The 23520-nt window shown below is 38.4% G+C and overlaps 2 long non-coding RNA genes across 3 annotated transcripts in view; both read left to right on the top strand.

Moving 5' to 3' along the window:
- Positions 1–23520, top strand: part of LOC126827012 (uncharacterized) — a 40044-nt gene that overhangs the window by 2383 nt on the left and 14141 nt on the right. Inside the window, exon 2 of the long non-coding RNA XR_008788728.1 lies at positions 434–548. This is a non-coding gene — a long non-coding RNA (uncharacterized LOC126827012). The remainder of the gene's footprint in view (positions 1–433; positions 549–23520) is intronic.
- Positions 8194–21938, top strand: LOC126827014 (uncharacterized). 2 transcript variants are annotated; one of them, XR_008788730.1, is made up of 3 exons: positions 8194–8332; positions 9427–9509; positions 17666–21938. It is a non-coding gene; the product is annotated as an uncharacterized LOC126827014 (long non-coding RNA). The 2 variants fall into 2 exon arrangements; XR_008788729.1 differs by having other exon boundaries at positions 9427–9556.

Genomic DNA, 23520 nt, shown 5'->3' with positions numbered 1-23520 from the left:
GTTCGATGTAAACAACGCACGTGTGACCATCAATATGACGTTTTTTTCTGTTTGTTTACTCTGAATTCTTTCAAAAGTACATTTTTTACCGTCTAATCTGATTGACCTGCTCGTGTTTGTTTTAAAACAACAAAAACAAGCCACAGAAGTAATCTTTTATTGGCGTTATCGATGCCATCTTGGTTTGTTTGTAAACATTGTGATGTGACGTCACCCTTAGAACTACAGCGGTCTGACCTTTTAAAGGTCAGTCATCTTGGACAGAGATAAAAGACGGATGTTGCAGTCGGTCTGTTGTGGGTTATTGTTTGTAGATTTGATTTTTATCTCATCGGAAAACCTCAAAGATTATATAAAATCCCGCCAACTTATTTTACCGACCATTGATTAATTCGTCAAGTCTATGCATGGTTATGTATCTCTTTAATTATAGAATATATCTTGCTGAAGTGGGCGTGTCATGTCGTGTGACGACAAATCTATATGTGAAAGGGGAGATAACCACGTAATAAGGACTGTGTACCCTAATTACTGACAGAAGATTTAAGGTAAGAGGTTTAGAACTTAACTATTCTTATATCCTCCTTTCTTCTGTAACAAACCTCTAAATAATTGGCTTATAAAATGTCAGGAAAGCCTTAGCCCGCCGAAGAACTCAAATATTTAAAATGATGGTTGAATTAATTACCCGTGTCGGTTATTTAAACCAGCAACAAACAAGGAAGTATTACACAAACCGGCTATGGTATATGTGTATGGACCTACTTCAAACCAGTTTAAAACACAAAACTTATTAAATTGAGGGGTGGGGCGCGGACAGGGCTGGGGTGGGGTGGGGGTGAGGGTGTATGGTCGAATGGGTAGCGCGTGCGCGCTATATCACAAAGCCTGCCATTGTATCAACTGGCGTGATTTCGATTCCCCGTTTCAATTGTAGGCCTACGTGACAAGGAGTATGGTCGCCTATCCAGACTCGTAGGTTTCCTCGCACTGCTAAAGACCCCTACGCACAAGCGAATTATTGAAATGGAATTGAGCCATATGTTAGTCCCGAAATGACATAGTTTGTGTCGAGTGGACGTTAAACCCATTTCTCTCCCTCTCTTATTAAATTGTGAAACTGATCAGCAGTCAATAAATATTCGCATGCCATATCGTGGGTCTCCGCTTGAAACCTCGTATAACGAAAAAATGCGGAAAATTAGTAAAGGAGTTAACCGATAAAATTTGTTTTACATAATACTGCCGCATTTTTCTTAATAACATCGGGTATCAATTTGGTGAAAATATGTGTACGTTTTGATTCATGAACATTTTCAAGTGAAAATAATTATTTATTCTAAAATATAATCGAAAAATGTTATATACGTGTTTTTTATTCTAGAAAGAAGACCAATTCTTCGGGTACGTGTTTTTTGATCAACGAAAGTTTAAATACAAGTTTAACAAAAACAATGTTAAAATAATTAGTTTTGAGCTTTCGAAATTTTATAAAAAATGGAATAATATAATCATTTCATTTGTCTGATATATTTCATATGACAATTATTTAATTTTGTAATAACGAGAATTTTCAGATGGGTCGTGATTTTGGAAAACTGAAAGTACAGTTCCCGTTACAATGCCAAAGGGCTAATATGAGTAGGACACCGGGATCCGCAGTGGCTCAGTGAGTAAGGCACTGGTTCGCAAACCATGGCGTCCCGGATTCGATCCCGGTGTTGACCTAGACAGTTCCTCGGGATTTTCCAGCTGTCAGTTGTGCAGGTTGGAGGGTCTGGAAGGAACAGCGTCTAGTCTTTCGTATGGGACCCCCACCTCCACCTAAAACATCAGATACCCGGGATCTGAAACGTCAACTGTGGCAGGGCAGGACCATTCTTCCCATCATCATACTGTGGCAGGGCAGGACCAGTCTTCCCATCATCATACCAATCGGATACATACTATAGAGATACCAATTCTTCCATCGCCACACCAATACCAACCAGATTCATGCTATAGAAATACCAAATCATACCAATACCATACTACCCATGTTGCAAGTTACCATTATATATCTCAGGAGCTTCGAGTCGCATCCGTGTCCAAGGCTCGGGTACTCATACTTATGACTTACAGGTATTGTGCTGGACGCCTTTTCCTGGAGGTGGTATAGGGGTACCCAATAGTGTCAGCATGTTGTCTAGGAGGTAGTGGCGGGATATTACTGGTGTCCTAGACTGAAATCCTTCTCCCAAAGTCATGGCCGCATATTCCAGCTCTACGGTAACCGTTGAGACATCTTGAAGGGATACTGTGGTCTTCAGCTTACGGGTGCAGACAAAAGGTTAGTTCCATATCATTCTCCTATCTAGCGAGTCAGAAGATACTCCAAGAAATTCGGCCAAGGTCAACTTCCTCGTTTCCAAATGGAATCCTTTAAGGGCGATGTCAACACCAGGCGGTCTCATGTTGTTGGAGTTTGGTAGAAGAGTTAGCTTTCGGGTTAAAGAACCCAAGGTCCGAGGGGCTTGTACGGCGTTTTTCTTTGGGGTGACCCTGTACCACACCTTATCTTCATCAGTCGCGAACAGGGCAACTCTGCAATCCTTCTAATACTGAGATGTGTAAGAGTAACCAGATCGGCAAGGTTGAACGATGGTTGATGAGGATAATACTTCTCCAGTGAAGGAGTTGGTGTTAGCGTTATCTCCCCTTCGGCACAGATAGGCAACACATCACTGACACTCTCGCGGTCACCTTTGAGGGTTTTCCATTCTTCTGTCCATTCTTCTTCTGACCGGAAAGGATCTGAAAACTTACGGGTCCAGTCCAGCATCATCTGTCTTGTAAGCTGGGATAGTGGTGAAGCCCACTTTGGTACCGTGGCAACTCGTTTGTAGACTTGGGGGGTGATGGCGTTATACGACTGAAGAATCGGAAGTCTCGACAGAAAAAACACACAACCTTCATTCGTTTATGGGGAGCAGCAGCCAAATGGTTCTTTAGTTGTTTCTTCGTTGCAACGACTCAAATGAAATGAAATGAAATGAGATTTAACGTCCTACTGTTTTGCTCCGAACTGGGCTAATGAAGACGGGCATACGTCATACAGTGTGCTATGAGGGAAATTTTGCCCGGACAGCGGCACTACGGCCTACTCTTATATCGAATTCCAACTATCAAGGGATCTTTTACGTGCACGCCAATGTGTACACGGGACCTCGGTTTTTCGTCCCATCCGAACGACTAGACAGCTGTCCTTGTCAGGCCCTCCGTCCTACATCACTGACAAGGGGGGGGGGGGCCACGCCGGAAAATCTGGATGAACTTTCTCGGCCAATGTAGGGATCGAACACCCGACCTCCAGGCTAGCGAGCCAGCGTCTTACCCACTTTGCCACGCGATCCCCCTGTGTAACAGAAGCAATTGATACAAGTCAACTTGATTTTTTATCTCATATCGGAAAACCTCAAAGATTATATAAAATCCTGCACTTATTTTAGCGATCATTGATTAATTCGTCAAGTCTATGGATAATTGGGAGGGGTGGGGTGGCCGAATGGTTAACGCGTGCGCGTTGGATGAAAAGGTCTGTCATTGAGTCAAATGTAACGTAAACTTTATGACGGATTACTAACCAATTTTTTTCCGTTTGAATACTTCTTGATTAAATAACATTACAAGTGTGTGCACATTCTAACAATTGATATATAGTCGGAATTCAGACATAATAATTATATATGTATTATTGGTTATAATTCTAACGTTAATCTAACGTAAATCTAACGTAAGTTTTCTGACGTAAATCTAACGTTAGTTTTCTGACGTAAATCTAACGTTAGTTTTCTAACGTTAATATAATGTTAGTTTTCTAACGTTAATGTAATGTTAGTTTTATGTCATAATTTTAACCGTTAATTTAACGTTAGTTTTCTAACGTAAATCTAATGTTAATTTTATAACATAAATCTAACTTTAGTTTTCTAACATAAATCTAACGTTAGTTTTCTAACATAAACCTGATATTAGTTGTAAAACGTAAAACAAATGTCAGTTTAATGTCATGATACTAACAATTAAGGGCCTGACAAGACAGCTGTCTAGTCATTAAAATGGGTAAGACCCTGGCTCGCTAGCCTGGAGGTCGGGTGTTCGATCCCTGCATTGGCCGAGAAAGTTCATCCAGATTTCCGGCGTGGTTTCCCTTTGTCAGTGATGCAGGACGGAGAGCCTGACAAGGACAGTTGTCTAGTTGTTCAGATGGGATAAAAAACCGAGGTCCCGCGTACACATTGGCACGCATGTAAAAAATCCCTTGACAGTTGGAATTCGATATAAGAGTAGGCCGTAGTGCCACTGTCGTGGCAAAATTTCCCTCATAACACACTGTATGGTGTATGGCCATCTTCATTAGCCCAGTTCGGAGCAGAACAGTTGGACGTTAAAACCCCATTTCATTTCATTACATTTTGTATCCATTTCTAAGTGCCCAAGAATAGAGATCTAGCTCCTTTAATAGTTGCGATCTGTAGGTGACACACAAAGAGAAAACGAATGAATGAATGATCTACTCTCATTTCAAATTCCAAATGTCAAGGGTTCTTTTACGTGCACACCCACGTGATGGACTAGACACTGTTTTTTGAGGTCCTCTGTCCTATACCACTACTAACAAAGGGAACTTTCTCGACCAACATGGGGATCACGCTGGCTAAGTGGGTAAGACGCTGACTCGCTAGCCTGGAGGTTGGGTGTTCGATCCCTGCATTGGCTGAGAAAGTTCATCCAGATTTTCCTGCGTGTTTTCCCCTTGTCAGTGATACAGGGCGGAGGGCCTGACAAGAACAGCTGTCTAGTCAGGGATGAAAAACTGAGGTCACGTGTACACACAGGAGTGCACATGAAAGATCCCTTGGTAGTTGGAACTTGATATAAGAGTAGGCCATAGCGCCGCTGCCTGGGTAAAATTTCCTTCATAGCATACTGTATGGCGTATGCTCGTATTCATTAGCTCAGTTTAGGAGCAGAACAGTAGGACGTTAAACCCGATTTCATTTCATTTTTCTCGACCAACACGGAAATTGAACCCCGCATTTGCTAGCCAGTGTGTTACTAATTACTAGAGAGAGAGAGAGAGAAATGGGGTTTAACGTCTACTCGACACAAACTAGGTCATTTCGGGACTAACATATGGTTTAATTTTTATTTACATAATTCTCTTGCGCGTAGGGGTCTTTAGCAGTGGGAGAAAACCGGAGGTTGGACAGGCGACCCTACTCCTTGTCACGTACAACCGGGGATTTGAAACCACGCCAGTCAACTCAATGACAGACTTTATGACACAAACTAGGTCATTTCGGGACTAACATATGGTTTAATTTTTATTTACATAATTCGCTTGCGCGTAGGGGTCTTTAGCAGTGGGAGAAAACCGGAGGTTGGACAGGCGACCCTACTCCTTGTCACGTACAACCGGGGATTCGAAACCACGCCAGTCAACTCAATGACAGACTTTATGATACAGCGCCCGCACGCTAACCATTCAGCCATCCAACCCCCCGTTACTAATTACTAAGTTTGTGAAATGTAGGTTTTTCCTCATGTAGGTTTATCCTGATGAAATCGGTTTATTGTCCTGCTGTTTTGCTCCGACTGGGCTAATGAAGACAGGTACATACTATACAATGTGCTATGAGGGAAATTTTGCCCCAGCAGCGGCACTATGGCCTACTAATATCGAATCCAACTGCCAAAGGATCTTTTCGTGCAAGCCAATTTATACATGGTACCTCGGTTTTTTGTCCCATCTGAGTGACTAGACTACTGTCCTTGTTCCTGCACCTCTGACAAGGGGAAACCATGTCGGAAAATCCTGATGAACTTTCTCCACCAATGCAGGGATCGAACACGTGCCCTCCGGATTACTGAGCCAGCATCTTACGCACTTAGCCACCGTGGCTTTATCAAAATTAGTAATGAAGATGTGCTATGACAGAAATTTTGCCTGGACAGCAGCATTACCGCACTTACTAATGAAGATGTGCTAGGAAAGACATTTTGCCTGGAGAGCAGCATTTCCGCATATAGTCATTACCAATAGTTCTAAGTGCACGCCAACCTGTAAAAGAGGTCTTTACACACTTTTCCATCATTACCAATTACTAGTGTGCGGGTTCACTAGTCCGTGGGTGCACTAATCCGTGCATTCACTAGTCCGACTCTATAAAATACTATAAATATGAGTATTAAAGAAACCCAGTAGATATAGTGACTGATATCACCCTTCGTAAGGCGATAACCCAACATCACGGCATTTTAACCCGAAATCACAACATTTTAACCATTATAGCATATGCCCTTCTTCATTAGCCCACTTGGAACAAAATAGTAGGATGTTCAAACCCCATTTAAAATTCATTTTCATACTTTTCTGCACCAATCGGACTATTGAAGATAGTCATACGCAATGCAGAGTGCTATGACGGAAATTTTCTATGGACTGTGGCAGGGCGGAGGATCTGGCAAGGGATAAGGTATAATTGTTCAGGTCATACGAAAATTCAAGTCCTCATGTACATATTGGCATGCACGTAAAAGACACTCCGACAGTTGTAATTCAATATCAGAGTAGACCATAGTGCCGCTATCCGTGCAAAGTTTCCGTCATAGTACACTGTATATAGTGTATGCCTGTCTTCATTAGCTCACTCAGAGCAAAACAGTAGGATGTTTAATCTCATTTAATTTTATTTAATTTTCCTACTTTTCTGCACCAATGGGACTATAAAAGATAGGCTGGCAAGCGGACGAGTGCACCCGTTGACTATTGAGCATCATTTACTTGAAAACGTTGAGAGAACCCTCAACGAAACGTCGCTTTAATTAAAATAGTAATTGTGTTTTTTGTTGTATCATCGAGTCAAGTGAACGTTAAACCCCATTTCTCTCTCTCTCAATTTTGATACCCAAAAATTTGACAAAACAAATAATGATTGATTGTCGGAAATTGTTTCATAAAGCAAAGTTGTTCTCTACTAAAAGGTTATCACTGTCCAAATGTTCGGAGTAGTCCACACCTAGGCCGACTATGCATGAAGTGTTTTTATAATTAAATTTATTAAATATAGTACCTTGCACCAGTAAATATAAAATTAATGATCCTTTCACCAGTAAATATAAAATTCATAGGCCGACAATGCATTAAATGTTTTTATAATTAAAGTTATTAAATGTAGTACCTTGCACCAGTAAATATAAACTTAATGATCCTTGGACCAGTAAATATAATATTCATGATCATTATTTATATAAGGCCTTCATCAACCTTGCACCAGTAAATATAAAATTAATGATCCTTGCACCAGTAAATATAAAATTCATGATCATTATTTATATAAGGCCTTCATGTATGTTTGTACAAGTGTACATTCTTGGAATTGTATTACAATTAACAATATGGAGATCAATTATAATAACCTTTAACTTTGTTCATGAATCCTTAAATTTTTGAAAATTTAGTTCTTAATATGAAACTATCTAAATAAAATATTGCTTAAATCAATGTGTGTTGTTAATGTCATTCAAAATGGCGGCTGTCTACATATACAATATATAAAATAGGTCATGAGTCGATTGTTGCCGTTTTTTTATTTCGAATTTAAAAGTTCAACACTTAATTATATAAGTTGTAAAACCATATAAAAATAAAGGTTGGACCAAGACTAGTTCCATTTTTTTAAGTTATAAATCTGAAAAATAGATAATAATGACCCAGTCAATTAACATAGAGATCTACTCTAGCTATATATGAGTCCATATATTTATCGTCTCTCGATAAAAGACCTATCTCTGAAAATTAAAATTATCCAATTTGATTATTCTTTTAATATAACGTAATTATGTAACCTCATATAAAATATGGTAGAGCGTATACAAACAAATTATATGAATAGATTCATTATCAGAAATATTACAGGCCTTTCAAATGAACAGTCGCCATTTTTAGACCTACATAGATGTACAAATATATTTTTATCGTCTCGGGCAAGGTCAAGGTCACAAGGTTGATGATTGTGTTTAAATCGGTTTATATCATATTATTTCTATTCACATTACAATATTTTTTTATAGGTTACGGTTATCGTTGTTATTTATCTAAATTGCTTCAATTATTTATTAAATATTTATTGTTTATTCGTTTGACCGGAACGTACGGAATTCTGGGATTTAAAATGGCGGCATAGGTTATTATTTTTCCCAAAGAAGAAATGATGCCGTGATTTAAAGTTAAATAAAGCTATTCCACACATACACACACGATTTTGGATTCAGCAAAGTAAAGTTGAAGGTAAGTGCACTTTTTATGCGAACTTCCGTTGACAGTATACCGATAGATCTAATGTTGATAAAAAAAATAATCTGGCCGTGGAAAAAGTTTGCACGCAACTTTGTATATCAGACAGTCAGTATTTGTTTTTAACACGATGCAGTTACATTGTCCGTAAACCATACTATTCATAAACAAAATCAACATTGCTTTAAGTTATCGAAAGTAATACTGGTTCCAAAATTGTTTTTAAAAAATCTGGATCCAAAAATTATCAAACACATAACGAATTTATTAATGATGTAGACTGTTAAAATTCAGGCTGTGCTAATTATAATATAAGTACATGTAGTATTTTCTAAACATTTTTATGGGTGTTTCAGGTTGGGTTTTTTTGTTGTTATTGTACTGATATTTTTGCAAATTTAATAATGCATTATGCAAGAGCTAAATCTATATATTGTACGTAGGTTAAGTAGGTATTTCTTGAGACTGTAAATGTTAAATTTTTTTATAAGACATTTTAATGTATTAACTTGCTAAGTCTATAATCAAGTCTCAATGCCATCGGGTGCTCGAGATGTTCACAGATTCAAACACTGGCGGTTAATGTTAATGATTTAATTTAATTGAAAAATGGATAATCAAGACATTAAGCTTATATACATAGGCCTATTTATATGATATAACATTAAATAACAAGTTTGCCCGTACATACTTGTACATAAAGGTTTCAGTCCTACTCCCCTGCTTATTTTTTCTTGTGGTGGCCAAGAAAGTTCATCAGGATTTTCTGGCATGGTTTCTCTTTTAACTGGTGCAAGACAGAGGGGCTGGTAAGGGCTAATGTACAGTTGTTCGGATGGGACAAAAAACCAAGCTCTTTTGTACACACAGTCCAGTCAAAATTTCCATCACAGCACACTTTCAAGCATTTGTCCAACTTCTTTAGCCCAGTTTGAGCAGCACAGTATGATATTGAACCCCATTTCATTACAGATCCACAGTAGGTTGGCTGTCAGCCCAGTTGGAGCTGAACAGTAGGCCGTTTAACCCAATTACGTTTTTTTGGGGAGTATAAAGTTGCTTTTTATTTATTTTGGTTTTTTTTACAGATCCTACATGTATATTTGAGCACCCTTGGTGGCAGTAATGACAAGGAAGTTCTAAAAAGATTTATATGGGCTTTATAATGAAAGTTAGACAACACTACTACTTGCCAAACACTACTACTTGTCACATAATGTAATGATATAAATATATATGTATCTATGGTAGCACAAATATCATCAGAATGTAGGCCAAAGCTTTACAAGCATTGTAGGCCTAAAATACTTTCTGTCTGAACTTTTGACAGTCAATTCTTTGATGACTAGTTAGTTTAGAGCCGATATACTGTCACAGTATTATATAACAGCTCTTTGGCTTAAAGTTTAAACTGAGTTGTATCAGTGAGTTGAAAATCATCTGTGTTCCTGTTATTGCTCCCTGCTGCAGCCAGTAAACAATAACCTTTTGCGTTCCTTACAAATCTTCCAGTTTTTACTGATAGATCAACCATAGATCTCTATTAAGATTATATTTGTAATGTGTGTAACAAATTCTATGACATAGGTATAATATTGGTGTAATTAAGTATATACCATATTTATGCACACATTTCAATGTTGGCATATTATTAGTCTCTATCATCTAGAAAAAAATATTCTATATTCTACGAATATTAGTGTGGTTGCGTTGTCAACATTTGAGAATAATCAGTCATAGGCTAGATTATCCGGTCTTTTACATTATCATAAACAAAGTCTAAGGGAGGTAACTAGTCCTAAAACAAGATGTTGACGCCCATGAAATTTATATACTATTCAAAAAAAGTAGGGGATATTTGATTTTTAAGTGTTATTAAAGTCACCTAATGAAACTGACGAAGAAACAAATGACAAAATGAAATGAAGTTCACATTCATCGATTTATTCCAAATGATCGTTAGACTAAGTAAGGCACAGACTGACCATTATAAGGGTAAAATGATACCCGGGGTCAAACAGCAAAGTTACCACAGCCTCACAACCAAGTCAGTAACGGGTAAATCCTCCTCTGTTTGCCAAACAAGCATTGATCCGACGTGGCATACTCCTAATGAGACGTCTAAGGTCAATTTGGTCCAGATTGTCCCATTCCTGTTGCAACGCAGCAGCAAGTTCTTGGACATTGGCAGGACGTTGTTGACGTTGACGTAACCTCTGTCCAAGCATGTCCCAGACATGCTCGATGGGGGAGAGGTCGGGACTCAGTGCTGGCCAAGGTAATGTGGTGATGTTCTGTTGTTGGAGGTAACCTGTAACGATCCTGGCCCTGTGACATCTTGCGTTGTCATCCTGGAAGATGAAACGGCGGCCATGACGTCGTGCGAACGGCACAACATGGACTGCCAAGATGTTGTCCCGGTAGTACTGGCCTGTAACACGCCCTGCAACAACATGTAAAGCCGTTCTTCCAGCAACAGTGATGCCTCCCCACACCATAACAGAACCACCCCCAAATCGATCATGTCTGATGACGTTAACGTCTTGGAAGCGCTCGTTTCGACGACGCCACACCCTCCTTCGTCTGTCAAAAAAATCAACAGTGAACCTTGACTCATCTGAAAACATCACATTGCTCCAGCGTCGATTATCCCAGTGTTGACGATCCCTACACCAACGACGTCTTGCCTGAATGTGATGATCTCTCAAACAAGGGATCACGCGAGGACGTCGGGCGCGAAGGTGACCCCTATGCAGTCGATTCCGAATCGTCTGGCCACTCACTCTCACACCAGTGTCTGTTTGAAGACGAGCGCTGATCTGATTTGCTGTGATGAGACGATTTCTCAAGGCCAAGGTACGGATAAATCGATCCTGGACTTGAGTTGTCGCCCTTGGTCGACCTGAGCGTGGTCTGTCCTGTACAAATTGTGTATCACGGTATCTGGACCATAGCCTGCTTATGACAGACTGAGAAACATTCATCGTCCGCGCCACAACCGCCTGTGTTGTGCCGATCTGTAGCATGCCAAGGGCACGTAACCTTTCATTTTGGGTAAGCCGACGCATATCAAAATTTGTTTTCTGGTCACTAAAACAATTAAACTGATGTTTCCACCCTGGAATTCAATGCCACAATGACTGTAACATTCAAAGTCAGAGTCGTGCAAATCTTGGGTTGGACCCCCATGATGATCCCAAGCATCACCTGCATTCCATGCGGTAGCTATTGGTGCGTTTGGGCGTCACATGTAACTGGAAATGTTTCTTCTGTTGGGTTCTATAGTGAGTTTTTTCGTAGTCATTTGCATATTTTAGTATTATGCCCCCAAAATCAAATATCCCCTACTTTTTTTGAATAGTATATAAGAATGCCATTTCCGAAAATCCATTTGATTGCATTGTCAGTTCAATATCCAACACTCTTAATTTTTTTTATTGTAAAATTTCTCTCTTCGTGGGCCATATCTATGTTGTTTTTTTATTGAATTCTAATTCGTCATCACGATTCATGTTTGTTTATAAATGCAAGTGTTATTGACAACTGTCCCAGACCCTCATTATTTATATGGCCCAACTTTTCTTCGGCGTACACCGGCACGGTATTAGACTAGGATAACAGTCCCGAAACTCGTGGAGTTGAAAAACATTAGTCTTATATACCGCCTCTACTTAATTATGGATGTAGGTCGGAAAAATGTAAAATTTGGCAATTTGACTTATACTCAACATCGACTTATACCCTGTTTGGTAATGTGATGATGCCCCCTCTTCCAGACAAGACATAGGCTATAACTGTTTCAAATGACAAGTGCTAAATGAAGTATTTATGTGGTCTTTGGTGAAAGAAATGAAATGAAATGAAATGGGGTTTAACGTCCTACTGTTCTGCTCCTAACCTGGGCTAATGAAGACGAGCATATGCCATACAATGTGCTATGAGGGAAATTTTGCCTGGGCAGCGGCGCTACGGCCTACTCTTATATCGAATTCCAACTGCCAAGGGATCTTTTACGTGCACGCCAATGTCTACACGGGACCTCGGTTTTTCGTCCCATAACGACTAGACAGCTGTCCTTGTCAGTCCCTCCGCCCTGCATCACTGACAAGGGATACCACGCCGAAAAATCAGGATGAACTTTCTCGGCCAATACAGGGATCGAACACCCGATCTCCAGACTAGCGAGCCAGCGTCTTACCCACTTGATCCCCCCCTTTGGTGAAAGAGAGAGAGAAATGGGGTTTACCGTCCACTCGACACAAACTAGGTCATTTCGGGACTAACATATGGTTTAATTTTTTATTTACATAATTCGCTTGCGCGTAGGGGTCTTTAGCAGTGGGAGGAAACCGGAGGACCCGGAGAAAACCCACGAGGTTGGACAGGCGACCCTACTCCTTGCCACGTACAACTGGGGATTCGAAACCACGCCAGTCGACTCAATGACAGACTTTATGATACAGCGCGCGCACGCTAACCATTCAGCCATCCACCCCCTCCCCCCTTTGGTGAAAGAAAACAGAGCTGTGGCTAGTGAAATGAAAGTTTAACGTCCTACTGTTTTGCTCTGAACTGGGCTAATGAAGATGGGCATACGCCATACAGTGTGCTATGTGGGAAATTTTGCCCGGACAGTGGCACTACGGCCTTCTCTTCTATCGAATTCTAACTTCAAGGGCTCTTGTACGTGCACGCCAATGTGTACATGGGACCTCATTTGTTTGTCCCATTTTAATGACTGGACAGCTGTCTTGTCTAGCCATCTGTCCTGCATCACTGACAAGGGAGAACCATGCCGGAAAATCTGGAGTAACTTTCTCGGCCAATGCAGGGATCGAACACCCGACCTCCAGACTAGATAACCATTGTCTTTCCGACTTAACCAACGTGATCCCCATTGTGGCTACAATTCCTGGATTTGAAGGTCAGGTATGATATGAAACGAATATTTTGAACCGGTTCACCAATGCAACCAATCCGTGACGGGTTAACTGATAGAGGGTTACATCCTTGATATAAATATACTTGTCGCGGGTTTTAAAAATAGAAATATATATGTAAAGGTAGCTCAAAATTCATCTCTACATGTACATAGGCCAAGGGGGGATCGTGTGACGAGGACAGCTGTCTAGTCGTTTGGATGGGACAAAAAAAAGGTCCAGTGTACACATTGGCGTGCACATAAAAGATCCCCCTGGCAGTTAGAATTCGATACAAGAGTAGGCCATAGCGCTGCTGCCCGGGCAAAATTTCCCTCATAGCACACTGTATGGCGTAACCTTTTGCGTCTCTTCAAAATATTTCAAATCTTTTGTCATGGATCAACCATTGCAAATATCCGTGTTACAATTATATTTGAAATGTGTTAAACCAATTCTGCAACACATGTAATATTGGTGTAGTATATATCTTTGTTTATACACCCACATATCAATTTTGGCCCTGTTTGTCCGTACACTGGGTGTGAAATGTGAATCATTCCGATTGTGAGAGGACAAGCATTATCAATATACAGCTTTTCAGGACTTTGCCTTCCTTGGTTAATTCTCCCTTTTTCAAATGCAATAGATGCTGTGTTTATTCTTAATTGATCTTTTTCAAATTTGTGTTACACACTGGAATCATGAGAGGACGAAACCTATCAATATTCAGCATTCCACAACATTCCATTCCAGTGTCGGCCGAGAAAGTTCTTCGTGATTTCCAGACTTGGTTTCCTCCCCTTGTCAGAGGTGCAGGACAGAGGGCCTGACAAGGAGGGACAGCTGTCTAGTCATTTGGATGGTACGAATGACCGAGGTCCTGTGCACACATTGGTGTGCACGTGAAAGATCCCTTGGCAGTTTGAATTCGATATAAGAGTAGGCTTTAGCGCCGCTGTCTGGATAAAATTCCATAATAGGACACTGTATAGCATATTTCCATGTCATTAGCCCTGTCGGAATAGGACATTAAACCCCATTTCATTTCACTCATTCCAAAGTTAACTCCTATTCCATCAATACCTTGAGCAAATAAAATAGAGGCTATAGGTTTTGGCCCAATTTGGTCAATATCCCAGTTTTTTCTTTCTTATATGCATATCAACACTTTCATAGCGCTAATGTAGACCTTTTTCTTGAACATTTTCCCTTGTCAGTGATGCCGGACAGAGGACCTGACATTGATGGCTGACTAGTCATACGGAAGGGACAAAAAACCCAAGGAACAGTGTAAACTCAAGTGTGTGTGTGTGAAAGATTCCTTGGCAGTTGGAATTTTATATAAGAGTACGCCATAGCTCTGCACACTGTGTGGCATATGCCCGTCTTCATTTCTCAAACAGCTGTGGATAAAAACTTAATATTTAAATGTGTATTTTGTATGTTATAACATTATATTTTTGTCTTTTAAATAAAGTATATGTATACATACTTGTAGTATATTTTGTCATATAATTCTGCTAGATTTTTAACTTTTCTGTGCAATACATTTAGAATTCTGACTGGTTATGGGTAGATAGAGAGCAATGGGGTAAAATATCCAATAGACATAAACTGTCCTTTGGGACTAAGTGATTCAATTCAAGTTGAATAATTCATCCGCACCAGGAATCTTTAGTAGTAGGAGGACCCAGAGAAAACCCATGTTCAAGTTGGGTGTGGAAACAAACCACTTAACTCAATGACAGACCTTATGATCTAAAGCGCACACGTTGGACCACTCAACTTTTAGCCTCACCCACGGGTCAGGAAAATTTGATTATTGGTTGAATGTACTTCCCATTTACTGCCGCAAATAATGAATAATTTTGAAGGTTTTAATGGTTGGTTATATTTTCGTAACTTTGCTCATCAAAATTTGACATTAGAATTGCATCCGTAAATGATGTTAATTTAATGTTAGATTTACGTTATAATGGTCGGTTAGATATCCATCATTTTGCTCATCCTTTTAACGACAATTTAACGTCAGGAAATGACGTTAATCTAGCGTAAAGTTTACGTCATTTTTACGTTATATTTACATCATTTTCTGACGTAAATCTAACGTAAAGTTTACGTCATTTTCTGACGTAAATCTAGCGAAAATGACGTAAACTTTACGCAAATTTTATGTTAGATTTACGTCAGAAAATGACGTAAAGTTTACGTTAGATTTACGTCAGAAAATGACGTAAATATGACGTAAAGTTTACGTTAGATTAACGTCATTTCCTGACGTAAAATTATCGTTAAAAAGATGAGCAAAATGATGGTAAACTGACTGACCATTTTTACGTAAATGTAACGTAAAATTAACATCATATTGTTATGTGGGTTTCGACCTTCGTGTTTTGAAGGGGGGAAAAGTAGAAATTATGAATGGGAATTATAGGCTTACATAGATTTATAATCGTCTTAAATTACTGGAATGACTTGTTTTAACTATCACCACAATATATGTTAACACTGTTCATAAAGAACAAACATACTGTATTCTACGGTGGCCTGTTAGTGCCATACACTGATTTATACCCTTTTCTTGAAATTTACTTCATATGAGAAATCGCAGTGAAAACTGTGATAAATAAAAAAGACGTGAAAAACCTTTCCACCGCGGTGTAAATATTTTCTCCGCAGTGTAAATATTTTCTCCGCGGTGTAAATATTTTCTCCGCGGTTTTCATGTTTTTTTATGGAACACAGTTTTCACTGCGATTTCTCATATGAAGTAAATTTCAAGAAAAAGGTATAAATCAGTGTATGGCACTAACAGGCCACCGTAGTATTCTTACTCGTTTGGTGTATAAAATACATGTATTGACCTAGTTTAAAGCAGTTTAAACCAGTTTAAACTTATTATCTTGTGAAACTGATCAGCAGGAAATAGCTGCTTGTCTTATCGGTTCTGTTTTCTGTTCTTAAAAAAACCCACTAAAATAATATAGAGAATCAAAACTATAACAAACATTGTTTTTGACCATTTCATTCATGATTTCATTGAAGTTGCTTAGATAGTTATGATGTACGTGGGCTGGCTGAATATAGTCGATGGTTTCCATTTATTTTTCTACATAGTCCCCTTCTGTACATATTGATGTCGGACAGGAAGACGTGTTCTTCAGCCACTCTCAGAAAGTCGTTCACAGCTAACATGATGTCATCACTACTTGGAAAATGACTGAAATATGGATTCTGGTTGAGAGAGAGAGACAGAGAAATGGGGTTTAACGTCCACTCGCCACAACACTGGCAATATGTCGAGTGGTCAATCATCGATCAGCTATCACCATGTCACCCCAGTAATGTTTTCTTGAATGGTTGCTGTTGATGACCTTTCAGGACGCAGCCCACTTCTTTACTGTGGTCCGGTTTCCTCCCACTGCTAAAGACCCCTACGCGCAAGCGAATTATGTAAATAAAACTAAACCATATGTTAGTCCCGAAATGACCTAGTTTGTGTCGAGTGGACGTTAAACCCCATTTCTCTCTCTCTCTTTACTGTGGAAAAGGAAGGGGCATCATCCCCCAAAGTGGAGACCATGTCGGCATGTACGTCTGTGTTGGGGTTAGTCCTTTCAGTTACAGGTACTTGATGAATGTCCTTTAGTCAGCTTTGTCCATTTCTGGTGATTTCAATTGGTAAGTTCACAAGATGGTCTGGTACGAAGACAATAATAAAATCCACAGTTGAAGTTCTTATGTCTATGATTCATTTAATAATTGTACTTGTTTGTGGCAAAAGTTTGTTTCAAGCCAAATGATCTATCCTTTTCAGGGTTAGAACTTTTCACCCAGTCCCTGTATTTGTCATAGAGCCCATAGGCAACTTGCACACGGTGGAACGTTGATGTATATTTAGCAGGGTATAGTTAGCCCATAGGATCTTGGCCGACCAGTCAATATGTAGGAAGATTCTGTGCATGGAATGCAGGTTGGGATGGGGTGGGTTGGGGTCCTGAATTCTGTCGAAATGCTATTGGGTTGCTTGTGGTTTCCCATTCATTAGCCGGGATGGAGCAGAAATCTAGGACGTAAAGCCACATTCATTTAATGTCAGTTTATCATTTCTCTGGCGATGTACGTGTTTTGCCACTGGTCGACCAATACCCCATCTACCTTAGTTGTTCAAGACCCTGTCAATTTTTCCAAACTAGCGTCATGCTCCTTGGGTCATAAAATCTGTCATTGAATCAAGTTTCCTTATTATTGATCCTAAACTTGTTCAAGGCACTGAGTACTGTCGAGAGGGTTTTCTCCCCCCACCCCCCCACACACAACTGCTAGAGACTCTTAAGCGACAAATACAATTATACCCTATATTAGTTGACGTTAAACCCCATTTTACTCTTTCTCTCTGTTTCAGGCATGGCGGTCAGGAAGGAAAGAGGAAAAATGCGAAAAGAAGATTATATTATTATTCAGAAATTTCATTCAAAATTAATAGAAGAAATAGACCCTAATTCCATCATAAACCATCTTTTTTCCTCTGGTCTATTCGATGATGTGGACTTGGAACAAGTTAAGGCCCAACAAGAAAAAAGTGGGCGTACCGCAGGTGCAGAAAAGATTATGGAGATTTTATACCGTTCAGGTGCCGACGCTTTTCCTAAGTTCTTGGAAATCTTGCGTAAAGCGGCGTATACCCGATTAGCTACACACCTTGAGGAAGAACAGCAAATTCAACAAGGACAAGCAGTTCCAAAAGAACATACACTTACAGAAAAAAAAAACAACCCATAAACTCTCTTCTTAAGGACTTCACCATTGTGTTTTCTCACTATATGTAACAGGAACACTGATAGTTTTTTCTTCTATACGTTTTATGTCAGTTACACAATAGTCTACATTTCAATATTTAAGATTAACATATCTCTCTCTCTCTCTCTCTCTCTCTCTCAGTCCCAACTCCTGTAAAATTCTAGCCATCACCCCCTCTTTTACTACCCCTAATTGATTTACGTCATAGGCAGCTAAATTCCAAATATGGAATAGATATGCACCATACCCTGGTTATCGACAGTGATTTAGACAGCTTTTAACTAGCTCCTGATGTTGTCTGCTGTTATATATATTTTAGATGAAATCTATTTTATATTTTATTTAACAGATTTAAACTTTTGTTATTTCTATTTCTATATTTTAGATCAAATTTATTTCATATTTTATATTTAAAGATACATTATGGGAGATTAGATACAGAGCTGGCAGTTCTCACTATAATAGTTAAAAAATAGATAATGTAAATTTAGCGATTGAATTTTGGATCTAGCCTCGATCAGCATTACTAAAATTGGTACGATAAAAAACACTTTTTGATTTAATTATCAATGAGCGTTTAGCAGCAGTTAGGATTCTAATCCGGTAAATATCGCAGGCTAGCGACGACATCGGGTGTTGATTATGGTCTGGATAGGTTAATTAATGTCTAATTAATAATTTAGATAACATTTCAGGCCTAAAGAAAGACCTGCAACAGTAGGGTGGCCCATGTGCTCTACAGAAATAAAGTCCACCGCTGATAGTTCGAGACTACCACTGAAGCGTACACATTCGCCGTGCCGAGACCAACTTTCTGACAATATGATACTATAAATAGCCATGGCACGTGCAATTCTCTACAAATCTATCAACTATTACAGCCGTAAAAAATTTATTTTTGACGATTTTGAATAGCAGTGAAATTAAGCTTCTTGGTTATTACAGCAGATTTAGAAATTACGTTCGTTTTATTTTTTAAATCGCTTTATCATTAACTGTACCGTTAAGAGCGGCATCTTTTGGTTTAATACAAATAATATCTCTGAATCACTCGGATTAGACAGGAACATGATACTTGCGGTAGTTTCATTTTACTTTTACAAGGTTCTTAAAACGATTGTTGAGCTACCTAACGTGCTTATTTCTAAATTCAATTTCTTGTTCTAGCTTTCTGTTATGTTTCGTAAAAAAGTAGTCTTGATTATCCCGACCTGTCAATCAGACGTAGAATGGTCGATAGACTGGTTAAGCGAGACTAATTTCAAAACAAGGGCACGTAACCTATCTTTTACTCAAAAGTGTCTGGATGTAATGGACGACACTTGGAACCAGTTTTCAGTCTATTATTTATAGATGATTAATGGTCATAGCTTATTAAGTACAACATGATCGTTTATTTAGTGACTATAATTGTGTGAAACTGATTTGAGGCTTGGCATATATATAAATATTGTGGCGTAATTGTCGAGATATAAGGAGATATATGGAGATATTTATTTATGGTGGGTCACCCTAGCAACAGGCAAATTCAGCTCTTGCATAATGTATGTTTAACAGGTCTTAAGAATGCGTTTGCGAGAGAACCATGCAGGGACCGGCACATGGTGGGTGACCGATTTTCACCATTTTTTTTTATGTATGATGGGTAACTCCTCCAAACCCCACTGCCACAATTTTAGATCAATCGAGCCATTTTTAGAGCGTAGAAAAAAATTTGAAATTTTAAGACCGAAAAAAGCCAAAAAATCATCATTTTCAGGCCACTTTTCAATTATTTCGTACAACTAAACTACGGCGAGTAGTGAGTATACATTCTGAAAGTTTGATGGATTTTCATGGAGCGGTTTTTGGTATAGGGACTTATTGCTGCAAGGTACCAAAATAGCTCAATTTAGGTATGTCATTTGATTCTATCTATATCTCACCCACTGCGGGTTCAAGTATTTTTTTGGAAAGCTGACTGAAAAGACAATGATCTATAGTATTAAGATCAAGAAAAAAATTGGGTGGCACTCGACCCGTTAAGTAGTAAATAATTTCCATTTTTGTACAAAAATGACGATTTTTAACAAAAATGACGAAAAATAAACCGCTTTATTTACACACTCAAAAGTGTAACATGGCACTTGAAACCAAATTAACGTGGTTTCCAGTTCCGTTAAGAGCAAGCCATAATAAAAATAGAAATAAACAAATAAATATAAACGCAGATTATATACTTTCATCAAAAAATTCAAAATTAAAAAATGTTCCATTATCAAAACTACAAATGTTAATACTTATTACTATCTATATGTTAATACTTATTACTATCTATATGTTAATACTTATTACTATCTATCTATCAATCTAGCGCTATCTATCTGTTTATACAATAAGTATATAATCACGAAAACGGAGCTCACAATGACACCGTTAAAATTTTCAAACGATGAAGTTTGAAAAGCTTAATTTACTGTAAATGCCAAAAGAGCTGTTCTTGGTAAATACAATTAATCTCTCTAGACTATTTGTCAACATTTTATTAATTCGGCAATATAACCTCATGATCTAGTAGAAGGAGGATGAATTTTTGAACAGCAAATCGTAAAAACTAAATAGTGTAGTAGTCATATATATCTGTCTATACTTGACAAACGAATCAAGCGATATTTCAAAAAGACAAAAAACAAATTGTATATGACCGTAAGGTCACTATTTTAGCATACTCCCCGCAATGTTTCGTTTGATTATACCTAATCCCATTCAACACTGCCGTAATGAAAGCAAATTTCTGTTCCAAATTATGATTGGTCAATAGTCCGATTAACAACCAATACCTACCTGTGTAACAATATTATTCTGGTTTAAACAGAGTTTCAAATATGTTAACATAACGTTACGTCATGATTCACGAAATTTATTACGCCCAATTAACCAGTGCATAGCAGAATATTGCAGAAACACTAATTGCGTGACAAACGAGGCTATCAACATGGCTACAATGTAAACAATACTGTTTGGAGACGAACAATACCTTAAATCACTGTCCAAAGTTTTAGGGAAGAACCCAGATTAAACGAAAGTCCATGATTCTCTCGCGAACTCATTCTTAACTTTTGTTATTTCTAGTTTTGTATTTTATCATATTTTCGTTGTGTATCGTATTGTAAAGCGCTTTGTTGTGGAAGTATCGCTATAGAAATGTATGTATATTATAATAATTATTACCTAATTTGGTCAACAAATATGATATAAGTTTTATAACAAAGACAAATGTAAATGACCAACATGTTCATTAATCTATAACTCAGTTAACGCATCAAAATAACCATCATACTTTCTATATTTTTGGTTATGAACTTCGAATCAATAATTTGTTAAGATAAAAATATTGTTTCAGCCACCATATTTCTCAATTCCTTGTCTATAAATTTTAATTTGAAAACAATGTCGCAACGACACTATTGTTACACTAGGCCTTAAACCTATCTGGTTATCAGGAGGCTGCATTATTTGCTCACATTACCCGGTGTAATACCCAGTATACCCTGTGTAATACCCAGCAGACCAGATGTAATACCCACTATACCCGGTGCAATACCCAGTACACCAGATGTAATACTCAGTAGACCAGGTGTAACACCCACTAGACCATATGTAATACTCACTATACCCTGTGTAATACTCAGTAGACCAGGTGTAACACCCAATTTACACGGTGTAATACCTAGTAGACCAGGTATGGGGGGGGGGGGGGGGCTAGAGATGTACCCCATAAATTATTTAACATTTAATCAAAGATGCATTATGTAAGACTTAGATAAATAGCTGACCGTTCTGACTATAAATAGTTCAAATAATACAGTTAATGAAAAATAAATATATTGAAAATTTCATTTAAATTACTTTATTCTGAGCGACATTATGAGTAATTGAAGTTTTTCCATTTTTAGTTGACTTCCGGTCACAAGACAGACAAGAAGGCATTCCGGAACTGAGATTTAGTCTTTCTCTCCCTTTTCCTTTTTCCCACATTTGCATGGCGATTTTTGTTGACTTTTTGGTGTAGAATCAAAGAAAAGGGTTTGAAAATACATTTTCTGCCAGGTTTTGGTGAATATTAATGAATTTGAAGCTTGTGTATCTCAAGTTTTTCATGAAGAACCTCATACGTGATTTTGGGCAAGAGGTTGCCACATGTTGCTCCATCTGTGGTAGAAAGTGTTCTACCCAACGACAATTTGGGAAAAAGTTAGAGCCAGTCTAAGAGACAAGAATTAACATTAACGTCAATGGGGAAATCATTAGTGATCTGTGGCCATATAGACAACAAACCCTACACAGTTGCTGATCAATCTGAACGACAGACTCACCCTACCTGCAGAGAAGTGACTCTGACACAGTGAATAGCCATGATATCCATATGACGTTATCTAAACGTCACAGGTCATGAGGTCACATCAACAAACAAATGTAAACACCATCATTATGATCATTATCAACATTACAAGACATTACATTACATTGTAAACAATAACCTTCTTGCAGCCTTAAGGACTGTATAATCCGTACAGAACGTCTTATCGCTTTTTCCAATGATTTTTCACAAAACTAACATCATCTACAACTCTAGATTTGACGTCGGCATATTGGCACTATTTTGTGCTTCGGTCGTGTCTATTTCAGATATACACAATCAATTCTGTTAATGTTTTTAGCGTGGGGATTGACTAAAAGTTAATTTATTTCAGTTCTAAACAAAAATTTAAAACTTTAACGCAATTTTAAAAAAATAGCCAAATTCTGGCTGGGATTACTGAGCAAAATGGCCATTCACTGTATACGTGCGAAAAAAAAAGCCAGCTACCATTTAATTTTCGTACGTTAGTTACGTACGAGTTGCTGATGAGCTCACACAACTTCCCATTCGCATTATGGTATGTTATAAGCCTATAACGGTAAATCCCTTTGATCAGTGGGGTATATTCTATGCCCGGAATAACTTGGGGTCTGAAAGTCGAGGGCGACTTTGAATATATACAGGGGAATTTGGGGTTATTCTTCTGAAAGTTTTTCTTTAACCTGTAGTAACGGGTTATTCTTCCAAGGTAGGTTTTTATTTTCCCTAGGAAAACATGATATAAGGTTTTTCTTACGGGAATTCTGGGCTATTCTCATTGTACGTACATGTAAACATAGACGGTTTATAAGCAAGATAAAGTCCTCAACTTCGATTATGCTGCGGAAGAAAGACTTCAGAAAAAAAAAACTCAAAAGAAAAACCTCGGCCTGCTGGCCTCGGTTTTTACTTTTTTTCGGGTTATTTTCTTCAGTCTTTCTTTCCCCAGCATAACCTCAGTCTCATGCTTTATCCTACACATAGAGATACTGTTCTTTGGTGTTTGTTTCGTAACCTGACACCCTTTTTTGTACTCGTGTAAACTTACATTTGATGGCACAAAAATAATATTTTAAGCT

This window comes from Patella vulgata, chromosome 7, assembly GCF_932274485.2.
Source record: "Patella vulgata chromosome 7, xgPatVulg1.2, whole genome shotgun sequence".
NCBI lineage: Eukaryota > Metazoa > Mollusca > Gastropoda > Patellidae > Patella > Patella vulgata.
Note: the sequence above shows the minus strand (reverse complement) of the source record. Positions and strands in the feature narration are given on the sequence as shown.